This window comes from Jaculus jaculus, chromosome 10 (genome assembly GCF_020740685.1).
Source record: "Jaculus jaculus isolate mJacJac1 chromosome 10, mJacJac1.mat.Y.cur, whole genome shotgun sequence".
Classification (NCBI taxonomy): Eukaryota; Metazoa; Chordata; class Mammalia; order Rodentia; family Dipodidae; genus Jaculus; species Jaculus jaculus.
The window spans coordinates 109307611-109320895 of NC_059111.1; the positions used below are offsets into that span (position 1 = coordinate 109307611).

Consider the following 13285-nt stretch of genomic DNA (forward strand, 5'->3'; position numbering starts at 1 on the left):
GCCACCCTGAGACTCCATAGCGAATTCCAGGTCAGTGTGGGCTAGAGTGAGAACCTACCTTGATACAACAAAATAAAACAAAACAAAACAAACAAACAAACAAAAGCACCGTATGAACTTATTAGTTTGAATTAGTATAAAAAAGTTATCATTGGGGCTGGAGAGATGGCTTAGCTGTTAAGCGCTTGCCTGTGAAGCCTAAGGACCCCGGTTCGAGGCTCGGTTCCCCAGGTCCCACGTTAGCCAGATGCACAAGGGGGCGCACGCGTCTGGAGTTCGTTTGCAGAGGCTGGAAGCCCTGGCGCACCCATTCTCTCTCTCCCTCTATCTGTCTTTCTCTCTGTGTCTGTCGCTCTCAAATAAATAAATAAATAAATTAAAAAAAAAAAAGTTATCACAGCTGGGATTATCAGTGCTGGGATTCACCTCTCCCATACTCCTGTAGTAACCCCAATAAATTATGAGTTTGAGTTGGACTTTGGTATAACTGCTACTTTGGTCTGCTGTTGGCGCCCTAGTGACCATATGTTTGCTGACGTTTCCCCAAGAAAAGTTTCACACACACTGGCAGCCAGCTTCTCTGATATTTCTATCGTGGTCCAACAAAGTTCCTTATTGTATCAGTCTGCAACTTACAGCCAATGCTAATATGTAATGTGATAGTCAAGGTGAAATGATACTATTAAGAAGCATAGTGTCAGCAGGGGGCATAGCTCAGTGGCAGAGCATTTGACTGCAGATCAAGAGGTCCCTGGTTCAAATCCAGGTGCCCCTTGTCAACTCCAGCCATAGATGGAGTCAGTTTTTTGGGAGACTGTGGTATTTGGGAAGAAAAGGTGGTGATAACAGGGAAACAAGAGGATCAAGGAGCTGAAGAAATGGATACTAAGTGGAGCCTCCACCAGAGGGAGTGATGTGATCAGGTGGAAAGATGAAACAAAACAGAACTGTTTGTTGGAAGACAGGACAGAAGAGAGACTGCTGTGACCACCGGAGCTGGCTGAGCCTGGCTCTTTCTTGACGATCTGCCTCGTCTCTTTCCTTTCCCCCTTGATGCTGACAAAACCATCCAGAAGATAGTTTTTTCCTGATCTGTCCATGAAGCTCAAGCTCAAAAGACCTCTTGTTATGCTGCTACTTAGCAGATACATCACCCTGGGGGACAGCTCTCTGGACCACGGGCTCCCTGGGTGCCAAGGTGAAGTCTTATTCTGCTAGGGGTCCTCAGCACCTGGCATGCGTCGACTGGGGCGGGGGCTCAATAAATGTCTGTTTAATGTAAGGTCTACCCACTGACCCATGTCCTCCTCCTGTGACCTGCTGAGTAGCTCTTGCTCCAGGTTGAACCATTTCTTCCTGGAAAGAGGGGAGGACTCACCAAGTTCATGGACTGTGCAAGAAACTTTCAAGACCCTCCGTGAGATCATATAAGCAGTAAACAATTTCTGGGGCAAGGGGGCTGTTCCAGGGGTGAAGCTGTCTGCAAGTTGTGCAGGAAACTACAGGGATGCAGCTTAGGTGAGTCCCCAAGTTTGCTGGCATGGGGCTTTCCCATGATGAGGCTGCCTGTGAATCACCCATGTTCCTGTGACACCAATAAATTAATTGATTCACCAAGCTGAACTTGGGAGGACTCATTTCTTTGAGCTGTCTTTTTTTTTTTTTTTTTTTTTTTGAGATGAAGAGAAATAGATTCCTAAGGAGCTGAAGAGATGGCTTAGCAGTTAGGGTGCTTGTCTGTGAAGCCCAAAGACCCAGGTTAATTCTCCAGCATCCACATAAGCCAGATATACAAGGTGGCACATACATCTCTCTTTCTCTCTATCTGTCTCCTCTCTCAAATAAGTAAATAAAATATTGAAAAAAAAACTTCCCAGGAAAAGTCACACACCTCCAGTCTCCACATCTCACTCCCCGGCCCAGACACACCCTACCTTCTGTTCAGTCCCACTTCGAAGCAAGAACCCCTTCTTGGGCTGGAGAGGTGGCTTAGCAAAGCCAAATGACCTTGGTTCAATTCCCCAGGACCCACGTAAGTCAGATGCACAAAGTGGCGCATGTGTCTGGAGTTCCTTTGCAGTGGTGGAAGGCCCTGGTGTGCCTATTCTCTCTTGCTCTCTCTCTCTCTGTCTGCCTCTTTCCCTCTCTCACTCTCTGAAATAAATACATAAAAAGAACCCCTTCTTTTTCTTTTCTTTTTTTTTTTGCGGGGTGGGGTGCTTCGAGGTAGGGTCTCACTTTAGCTCAGGCTGACCTGGAATTCACTGTTCACGAGTCTCACACTCATGGCGACCCTCCTATCTCTGCCTCCCAAATGCTGGGATTAAAGGCGTGCGCCACCACGCCTGGCTATGAACTCCTGGAAGCAGTTCAGCGAGAGGCAAGCCTATGGCATTTAAGGAGTCTAGTTTGTCTAGCGAGCCAGACTCTAAAAGCTTACGGAAAGATGCTGAACTTTTCAGGAGTAGCTGCAGCTTTGATCAGTGGCTCAAGTACCTAGCTGGGCTTCTGGGCTTCGTTTTACACTGCACTTTCCATTTGCTGCTTTGAGGAGCTGAGAGCACTTAGCACAACTGTTCATACAGGGATTCATTCCCATTCACTCATTCATTTAAAAATACATTTCAAAAAAGCATTTTTTAAAATATTTTTTGTTCATTATTTATTTATTTATTTGAGAGCAACAGACACAGAGAGAAAGACAGATAGAGGGAGAGAGAGAGAATGGGCGCGCCAGGGCTTCCAGCCTCTGCAAACGAACTCCAGGCGCGTGCGCCCCCTTGTGCATCTGGCTAACGTGGGACCTGGGGAATCGAGCCTCGAACCGGGGTCCATAGGCTTCACAGGCAAGCGCTTAACTGCTAAGCCATTGCTCCAGCCCTAAAAATACATTTCAAGTGATAGGTACCCGATCCGGGCTCCAGAACAGGGAAGAGGTCACTGGAGAGGTGAGGCAGGAGCCGCACGTGGTAGTAAGCGCCTTCGTCCCCGTACTTGTGAGGGAAGGCGGAGGCAGGATGAGAAGGATCTGAAGGCCATCCTCAACTCCACAGTGAGTTTGAGACCCTGTCTCAAAAAATCAAAAAGAAAAGAAAAAAAAAAAAAAGTCAAAAAGAAGGTCCTGGAGAGACGGCGCATGGATCAAACAGCATGAGAGTGGGTTCCAGAGTTCGGCAACCTGCACTCTCGCAAATGCCCTGTGAGCGTGTGGCTGCCGGTGACCCCAGCACGTGGGAGGCAGGGACGGGCATCTGCAGAACGAGCTGGCTAGCTAGAATGGCCCAGTCCTTGCGCTCTGGGTTCAACCGAGAGAAGCTGCCTCCGTCAGTAAAGTGGAGGGCGATACAAAATCTCTAGTCACTGGTCTCCTCACACACGCGTTCCCACAAGCATATACAGTATATACTCACATGCATATTTAAAAGAAAGGCAAGAGCTGTGCCAAGGCACAAAGATCGTGGGTGGCAAGTGGCCCTGAGCTAAGCACTAACTAGAAAGTAGGAATACATATATATATTCCTACTTTGTTTTTTTGAGGTGGGGTTTCACTCTAGTCCAGGCTGACCTGGGATTCACTATGTAGTCTCAGGGTGGCCTTGAACTCATGGTGATCCTCCTACCTCTGCCTCCTGAGTGCTGGGATTAAAGGCGTGAGCCACCGTGCCTGGCTTTAATTATTCATTTTTAAATTTATTTATTGTTGGCAAGATGGCTCAGAGACTAAGGTACTTGCCTGCAGAGCCTAACAACCCAGGTTTGATTCTCCAGTACCTATGTAAGTCAGATACTCTAAATGGTGCATATGTCTGGAGTTGGTTTCCAGTCACAGGAAGCCCTGGTGTGCCATACTCATTCTCTTTGTTTTATTTTTATTTATTTATTTTTTTTGTTTGTTTGTTTTGAGGTAGGGTCTCACTCTAGCCCAGGCTGACCTGGAATTCACTATGGAGTCTCAGGGTGGCCTTGAACTCACAGCGATCCTCCTACCTCCGCCTCCCAAGTGCTGGGATTAAAGGCGTGCGCCACCACACCTAGCTATACTCATTCTCTTTATCAGCCTTTTTCTGTCACTCTCCTCCCTCTCAGATGAATAATGAATAAAATACAAAAAATTTTTAAAAATATAATTAATTATTTTTTTAAAATTTTTATTTATTTATTTGAGAGCGACAGACACAGAGAGAAAGACAGATAGAGGGAGAGAGAGAGAGAATGGGCGCGCCAGGGCTTCCAGCCTCTGCAAACGAACTCCAGACGCGTGCGCCCCCTTGTGCATCTGGCTGACGTGGGACCTGGGGAACCGAGCCTCGAACCGGGGTCCTTAGGCTTCACAGGCAAGAGCTTAACCGCTAAGCCATCTCTCCAGCCCTAATTAATTATTTTGATTTTGTTTATTTATTTGAGAGGGAGGGAGAGAGAACATGAATGTGCCAGGGCCACCAGCTGCTGCAAATGAACTCCAGATGCATGTGCCACCTTGTACATCTAGCTTATGTGGGCCCTGGGGAATCAGACCTGGGTCCTTTGGCTTTGCAGGCAAGTGCCTTAACTGCTAAACCATTTCTCCAACCCTGTTTTTTTGTTGTTGTTGTTGTTCTTTTTCAGGATGGGGTCTCACTCTAGCCCAGGCTGACCTGGAATTCACCCTATAGTCTGGCCTTGAATTCACAACTATCCTTCTACCTCTATCTCCGAAGTGCTGGGTTAAAAGGCATGTGTCACTATACCATGCAATTTGTTTTTGAGATTTTATTTTTTTTATTAGAGACAAAGAGAGAGAGAGAGAGAGTTAGAATGGGCACACCAGGGCCTCTAGCCACTGCAAACGAACTCCAGAAGCATGTGCCACCATGCACATCTGGCTTACGTGGGACCTGGAGAATTGAACCAGGGTCCTTAGGTTTCGCAAGCATGCACCTTAACTGCTAACTCTCCAGCCTTTAAAAAAAATTTTTTTTTTGTTTTATTTATTTATTTGAGAGCAACAGACAGAGAAAGAGGCACATAGAGATACAGCGAGAGAGAATGGGCGCGCCAGGGCCTCCAGCCACTGCAAACTGTGTGCCCCCTGTGCATCTGGCTAACATGGGTTCTGGGGAATTGAGCCTTGAACCAGGGTCCTTAGGTTTCACAGGCAAGTGCTTAGCTGCTAAGCCATCTCTTCAGCAACCCCCCGCCACCTGCCTTTTCTTTTTTGAGGTAGGGTCTCACTCTAGCCTAGGCTGACCTTAGGGACTCACTCTGTATTCCCTGGCTTCAGACTCACAGGGATCCTCCTACTTGTTTCTGGAGCACTGGGATTAAAGGTATGTGCCACCACGCCTGGCTTTAAAAATATTTTTATTGGGCTTCTGTGTAAGAAGGAAAATACTTAGTAGCAGAGGCCACTAAGTTAAAAAGGAGATATAAAGGGAGGAGAAAGGAAGGGAGGAGGGTACTTAATAGGTTGGTATTGTATATATGTAAGTACAGTGATTGAGATGGGGAGGTAATATGATGGAGAATGGAATTTCAAAGGGGAAAGTGCGGGGGGGGGAGGTATTACCATGGGATATTTTTTATAATTATGGAAAATGTTAATAAAAAATGTGAAAATAAAAAAAAATATTTTTATTGGGGCTGGGGAGATGACTCAGCTGGTAAGAGTACTTACTGCACAAGCATGAGGGCCTGGCTTGATCCTCGGGATCTGTCTAAAGAGCTGGGCTCGGGCTGAAGAGCTGGCTTCGAGGTGAAGGTGCTTGCCTGCGGAGTATAAGGACCAGGGTCGATCCCCAGGACCCACGTACAGGGTGGTGCATGCATCTGGGGTTTGTTTGCGGTGCCTGGAGGCCCTGGCACGCCTATCTTTGTCTGTCTCTCTCAAATAAGTAAATAAGTAAAATATTTAAAATAAAAATAAAAAATAAAAAGCTGGGCTCAAGGAAACACAGTGGATAGAGGAGTTCACCAACATCCTCCTTGGGCCTCTGCACACGTGCACTGGGACCTGTACAGCTATACACACACCCATGGGCAGAAATTTTTTAAATTTTGTTTTTGTTTTTGTTTTGTTTTCAAGGTAGTGTCTTGCTCTAGGCCAGGCTGATCTAGAATTCACTGTGTACTCTCACTGTGGTCTCGAACTCACAGCCATCCTCCTACCTCTGCCTCCTGAGTGCTGGGATTAAAGGTGTGTGCCTGCGGGGGCGGGGGGGGGAGAAGGGTATTACCATGGAATATTTTTTATAATCATGAAAAATGTTAATAAAAATTAAAAAAAAAGAATAAAATCAATGAGATTTTGCAATGTAAAAAAAAAAAAATTGTGAAAAAAAATAAAATAGCAAAAATACCAAAAAAAAAGAAAGAAAAAGGTGTGTGCCACCATGCCCAGCCTAAATTTATTTTTTGACAATTTCATACATGTGTACAATGTATTTTGATCATTCAACCCCCCCATTATCCTTACTTATCCCCTTCCTTTTTCTGGGTGGGGGGGTTCCAGGTAGGGCCTCCCTGTAGCTCAGGCTGACCGGGAATTCACTATGGAATCTCAGGGTGGCCTTGTACTCATGGCAATCTTCCTACCTCTGCCTCCCAAGTGCTGGGATTAAAGGCGTGCGCCTCCATGCCCGGTCCTCTTTCCCATTTGTGCTGAGCCCTTTTTCCCAAATCTTTAAGAACTTGATTTCTGTGCAGGAGCTGACTTCCACCTTTTATACTCTGACCCTGTCAAGCGATCTCTCTATTACCTGTGTCACATGTCACTACCTGTCATCTCCTCTCATGTCCTCGTCGCTGCCTGCACACCTTCAAGTCCACGGCCCAGTGCAGCAGTTTGCTTGGCAAATTCTCTTATCTGTTTGGCCCTCTCTCCCTGTACTGAACTCACCTGGCAGAAATCACAACCTAGACACACACTTACACCACTCCCCAAAAGTTCAACAAATAAATAAAAAATAAAGTCAGGTCTGAGCTGCGTGTATTCCTATAATCCTAGCATTTAGGAGGCGGAGGCAAGAGGATTACCACACGTTCCAGGGCAGCCTGAGTTAGAGTGAGATCTATCTCAAAAACCTAAAAATAGGGCTGGAGAGATGGCTTAGCAGTTAAGGCCCTTGCCTGTGAAGCCTAACCCACATATAAGCTAGATGTGCAAGGGGGTGCATGTGTCTGGAGTTTGTTTGCAGTGGCTAGAGGTCTTGGTGCGCCCATTCTCTCTCTCTTATATATATTTTATTTTTATTTATTCATTTATTTGACAGAGAAAGGGGGGAGAGAGAGACAGAATGGGCCCCTTTGTGCATCTGGCTAATGTGGGTCCTGGGGAATCAAACCTGCATCCTTTGGCTTTGCAGCCAAATGCCTTAACCACTAAGCCATCCCTCCAGCCCTCTTTGCTTCTCTTAAATAAGTAAATAAAATATTTTCTACAACTCTGAAAATAAATTAAGATAAAATAATAAAACAGGGCTGGGGAGATGGTTCTGTGGTTAAAGGCACTTGGGTTCAAAGCCTTTCAGCTCTGGTTCAATTCCCCAGTAAAGTCAGATGCACAAAGTGGAATACACATCAAAGTGGAATTCATTTACAGAGGCAAGAGGCCCTGGTGTGCCCATACTCTGTCTCTTAATCTCTCTCTCTCTCTGCTACAAATAAGAAAGTATTTAATGAGGTTAGGGGAAGAGATTGAGTAAAGGAACATGGGGGGGGGGTCATCAAAATCTAAGACAGTATGAATAAATCATATGGAAACCTAATTTTTTTGACAATGACGCACCCAGAAAATTTCCTGTGTCAGGAACAGGATACCTTCTAGTGAGCTGTTGGCCAGGAAAGTTCCTGATGCCCACACCCTGCAATATTACAGCCATTGTCAAGGCTCTTGGTGTCCCACCAGGAATAGACGGCAAGACTCTCTATTGCTAAAGACTCCACATGCTTGCGCTGAAAGGTCACTGAGAAATCCTGCAGGAGCCGAGCTGAAAACCTCCTCCATGTAGACCAGCTGACAGAAAACTGGAGAAATCTGCACTGCATGTAGCTCCATGGGAGAGAGAGAAATCACTGGTGGAGCTAAACAACTGTGGACACTGCAACCCTTAAATTTGGTCCACTAGGCCAAATGAGCCAACAGGTGCAATAATGGCATGTCTGTTATGGGGGAAACATAACTGCTCTCTAATTGGACTGGAGCTCTGCTCCGCAGGAGGGAATACATGCCCTGATACTGAATGTCTGCTGGTATCTGCCTAAATGTACATATTATGCTCACCACTCTGCCCAGTAAACACTTTTCTTAATGTTCATACCCATATGTTAATGCTACTCTCATTTTTGGTTAGAGAAGCTTCTCTTTTCAGATGGTGGGGACCTTGAAATGACTCAAAAGGTACCATCATGCTGAGAAGAAGTGACATTGGAGGGCTCAGCACTGAAACATCTCTATCACACCTTTCTGTTATTTATTTATTTATTTATTTATTTTATTTTGAGACAGAGAGAAGGAGACAGAAAAAGAGAGAAAATAGGTGCATCAGGGCCTCTAGTCACTGCAACTGAATTCCAGATGCAGATGCCACCTTGTGCATCTGGCTTACATGGGTCCTTAGGCTTTGCAGGCAAGTGCCTTAACCGCTAAGCCATCTCTCCAGCCCTCAATCACATCTTTCAAGGCTCAGGGTCCATTGTGGAAAAGGTGGCAGAAAGAACATAAGAACCAAAAGAAGGGTAGGACTCCTTACAATGCACTCTTCCAGACACAAAATGGCTTGTATATTCATGACTTTGTAGTGCCTGACACTACCTACACAAGACCATCATAATAGAAGGAAAAGATACATCAAAAATAAAAGGGTAGCCGGGCGTGGTGACGCATGCCTTTAATCCCAGCACTCGGGAGGCAGAGGTAGGAGGATCACCGTGAGTTCGAGGCCACCCTGAGACTACATAGTGAATTCCAGGTCAGCCTGGGCTAGAGTGAGACCCTACCTTGAAAAACCAAAATAAAATAAAATAAAAAAATAAATAAATAAAATAAAAGGGAGGAACTGGGCATGGTAGTGCACGTCTTTAATCCCAGCATTTGAGGGGCAGAGGTGGGAGGATCATCATGAGTTCGAGGCCACCCTGAGACTACATAGTGAATTCCAGGTCAGCCTGGGCTAGAACAAGACCCTACCTCGAAAAATAAAAAAAATAAAAAAAGAAAGGAAGGAAGAAAGAAAGAGAGAGAGGCTGAAGAAATGGCTTAGTGCTTAAGGCACTTGCCTGTGAAACCAAAGGACCCAAGTTCAATTCCCCAGAACCCACATAAGCCAGATGCACAAGGGGGCACACACATCTGGAATTTGTTTGCAGAGGCTGGAGGTCCTGGTGTGCCCATTCTTTCTTTCTCCCTGCCTATTTGTCTCAAATAAATAAAAATAAAATATTTCAAAAAATAAAAGAGAGACTGATTGAGAGGTGGAGGGGATATAATGGAGAGTGGAGTTGTTAAGGGGAAAGTAGGGGGGGAGGGAATTCCTATGGTTCATTGTCTATAAGTATGAACGTTGCTAATAAAAAAATAGTAAAAGAAAAGACCCAAAATAACATTAAAATTAAAAACGTGGACCTAGAGTCAACCCCAGTTAAGGCTATTTATAGTTATATCCACCTCATTGCTAAGAGACCCTTTTATTTATTTACTTATTTTTAAATTTATTTATTTGAGAGGGGGGGGCAGAGAGAGGGAGAGAGAAGGGGAGAGAGAGAATGGGCACATGAGAGCATACAGCCACTGCAAATGAACTCCAGATACATGTGCCCCCTGGTGCATCTGGCTCACGTGGGTTCTGGGAAATAGAACCTGGGTCCTTTGGCTTGGCAGGCAAATACTGCTAAGCCATCTCTCCAGCCTGAGATCCTTTTATTTTTATGGTCACTCAGGTCCTCCATGGACCAGACTCTATAGCAGTTCCATCACCCCATCCTCACACTGGCTTGGGCTCTCCCATCCAAACAAGGGGGACAGTGATGGCTCAGGAGGTCACATGGGGATGGGGAATGGCCAGGACTGAGGCTCTGTGAGTGTCTCATGAGGAGGTGCTCCATGGAATAGTTCAGACCTCAGAGCAGGAGGTCTGTGGCCAAACCAGGCTGTCCTATGTTCTAGAGAGGTCTTTACGACTGGCCGAGGCAGTGAGAGTAGTCTTAGGAACTGTGTGGAGCCCCTTCCACGCCACCAAACGGGGAGGGCTTTGTTTCGCACTGAAGAGTCCTGTACTCAGGATTCAGGAAGGAGTGCTGGATGTAACAGCCACGATCAACAGGTGATTAGATTTGATCAGAAGTGAACAGCAGGCAGGGGTTCCCACATAAGAACTTGCCTGTTGCCATCTAAGGCACACAGGAGGCACAGATAGGAGGATCTCCGTGACTTCAGGGCCACCCTGGGACTACACAGTGAATGCCAAGTCAGCCTGGGCTAGAACGAGACCCTACCTCGAACCCCCCCAAACAAAGGATAAAAGTATGTATTGGTTTTTATTATTTATTTGCAAGCAGAGAGAGACAGAGAGAAGAGACAAGGGGGAGAGAGATATTGGGCACATCAGGGTCTCTGGCTGCTGAAAACAAACACTGGATGCATGTGCCACTTTGTGCTTCTGGAGTTACATGGGACTGGGGAATCAAACCTAGGTTATTAAGTTTTGCAACCAAGTGCCTTAACCACTGAGTCAACTCTTCTGGCCTGTACTGATTTTGAAGAAAATAATAGGTGGCTCATGCCTTTAATCTCAGCACTCAGGAAGCAGAGATAGGAGGATCGCTGTGAATTTGAAGCCACCCTGAGACTACATAGTGAATTCCAGGTCAGACTGGGCTAGAATAAGATGCTACCTCAAAAACAAAACCAAAAAAAAAATATAAATAAATAAATAATATAATAATGATAATAATAATAATAATAACAACAATAATAAAGAGAGTGATCAAGAAAAGCTTTTAAAAAATAAAGAACAAGAGCCGGGCGTGATGGCGCACACCTTTAATCCCAGCGCTCGGGAGGCAGAGTTAGGAGGACTGCTGTGAGTTCGAGGCCACTCTGAGACTACATAGTGAATTCCAGGTCAGCCTGGGCTAAAGCGAGAGCCTACCTCAAAAAATTAAAAATAAATAAAGCCTCAAAAAAAAAAAAAAAAAAAAAGGGAAAAAGTGGGCTAAGCACTGGCATCCATCTCTCTGTGCTTCCTGAGTATGGGCACAACGTGAAGCTGCCTCACTGAAGCTGTTTAGGGTCTGAGCCTGGGCCAGGACAGCCCTAATTACCTAGGCTAGGCCACCTGTCCTCGATAGTCTAACTAAACAGGCAAGTAATAGTTAAAGACAGAAAAAGGAGTTTTATCCAATGTGGCCATATTGAGAAGTGGATTTGAAAGGTCCAGTGACCACAAAGTCAATTTTTCTTCATAGTTCTGGCAAGAAGTACCCATACCTAAGTAGTCCTGGTCCAGGGATGGTTGGCCCATGTCAGCTCCAGTCTGTTCTGTCCTGCAAGATGGTCTGACAGGGTGTCAGAACCGTGTGAACTCTCTTCCTGGGAGACAAATTTCTCCTTGCATTAGTATTCAACCTTTTCCTTCTCCCAGCACGAGATTCCTAGGTGGATTTCTTCAAGGCCATGTTTCCATAGTCTGATAGCTAAAGACAGGGGCACAAGTGTCTTTTTAGAACATATTTATCTTCCAGGATGATTCCAAAGCTCCTGTTGCCTTCCCCACCACGATGGGCTATGTCCCTTCTTTTATTTATTTATTTTTAATTTTTATTAACATTTTCCATGACTACAAAAGATTTTTTTTAAAGACAAGATTTATTTTTATTTATTTATAAGAGACAGAGAGAGGGAGAGAGTGAGAATGGGTGCACTAGGGCCTCCAGCCACTGCAACTGAATCCCAGATGCAGGCACCACCATGTGCGCCTGGCTTACGTGGGACCTGGAGAAACAAACCTGGGTCCTTAGGCTTCGCAGGCAAGAGCCTTAACCACTAAGCCATCTCTCCAGCCCTGCATCTCTTCTTAAAGCCCAGATAAACCCTTCCTTTCTTAGGTTGCTTTTCTCGCATTTTTTGCCATTGCAAAGTTGATGACACTCTCCAAAAAAACTCATAGTGTCAAGACCATGGCCATCTACTCACTCTCTCTCTTTCTCTCTTTCCTGTTTCTTTCAGATTTCACATATATTTAAGGCACTTGAAATTTTCAAATTTATTGTAGTTTTTGTGTGTCATACGACCTTATAAGTCTGGCTTATTAGTGGTTCTTCAGCTCAAAATATCTTAGGCCATGTTTTTCTGACTTGCCTAAGATCCCTTGGCTTCGGAATCTGGGGCTAACTTTGCTGGGTGGCTCTGGTTCTGCGTCCCCTGTGAGGTCACAGTCTCACTGGCTGTCCATGGAGCTGGCTCACTCCTCTGCCTGTTGGTAAGAGGACTTTCCTCCTCACTGGCTAGTGGCAGGAGACCTCAATTCTTGCTAAGCTGTCCTGTTCACAGAGCTGCTCCATCACTGTGTCCTTATGACCGGGCAGCTGGCTTCCCCAGAGATGCAACGAAGAGCGTGGCAGTCAATGTGCTCTCAGAAGTGACATGGTATCACTTCTCAATATTCTGTTCATTAGAGCTGTGTTAGCACATCCAGCTCACATTCAGAGGGAGCTTAATTGGGTTTCACAACTTAAAGGGAGAAGAATGAAAGACTTGGCATGTTTTAAAGCCACCGTAGTATGATCAAAGTTAAGGGAATTAAATCTGGAACAGGATGAACCTGCTGAAAGGGCCTCGCTGAGCTGTGAGCTCCCACACCTGATGTGTTAGTTTCAGAGGTGAGAACGACTCCAGAAGAATACCTTCAATGGGGCCACCTGGAATGGGTAGGGGGGAGGGCTTCTTAATCTGCAATCAAATACAAACCGTGTCTGCATTCTGCTCATGTGGTCGACTGAAATGCAGACCCCAAAGTGGCTCAGTGTTGCAGGAAACTTGTCCTGAGAAAGTACAAAAACATTTTTTTTTAATTTTTTATTTATTTATTTGAGAGAAACACAGAGAGAAAGACAGATAGAGGGAGAGAGAGAGAATGGGCGCACCAGGGCTTCCAGCCTCTGCAAACGAACTCCGGACGCGTGCGCCCCCTTGTGCATCTGGCTAACGTGGGACCTGGGGAACCGAGCCTCGAACCGGGGTCCTTAGGCTTCACAGGCAAGTGCTTAACCGCTAAGCCATCTCTCCAGCCCCCAAAACATGTTTATTTACCCC

The 13285-nt window shown here is 45.6% G+C and overlaps 1 non-coding gene across 1 annotated transcript; it reads left to right on the top strand.

Annotated features, from left to right (window-relative positions):
- The first annotated feature begins 703 nt into the window (after positions 1-703).
- Trnac-gca lies at positions 704-775 on the top strand. Its single transcript has one exon. It is a non-coding gene; the product is annotated as a tRNA-Cys (tRNA).
- Positions 776-13285: the final 12510 nt, after the last annotated feature.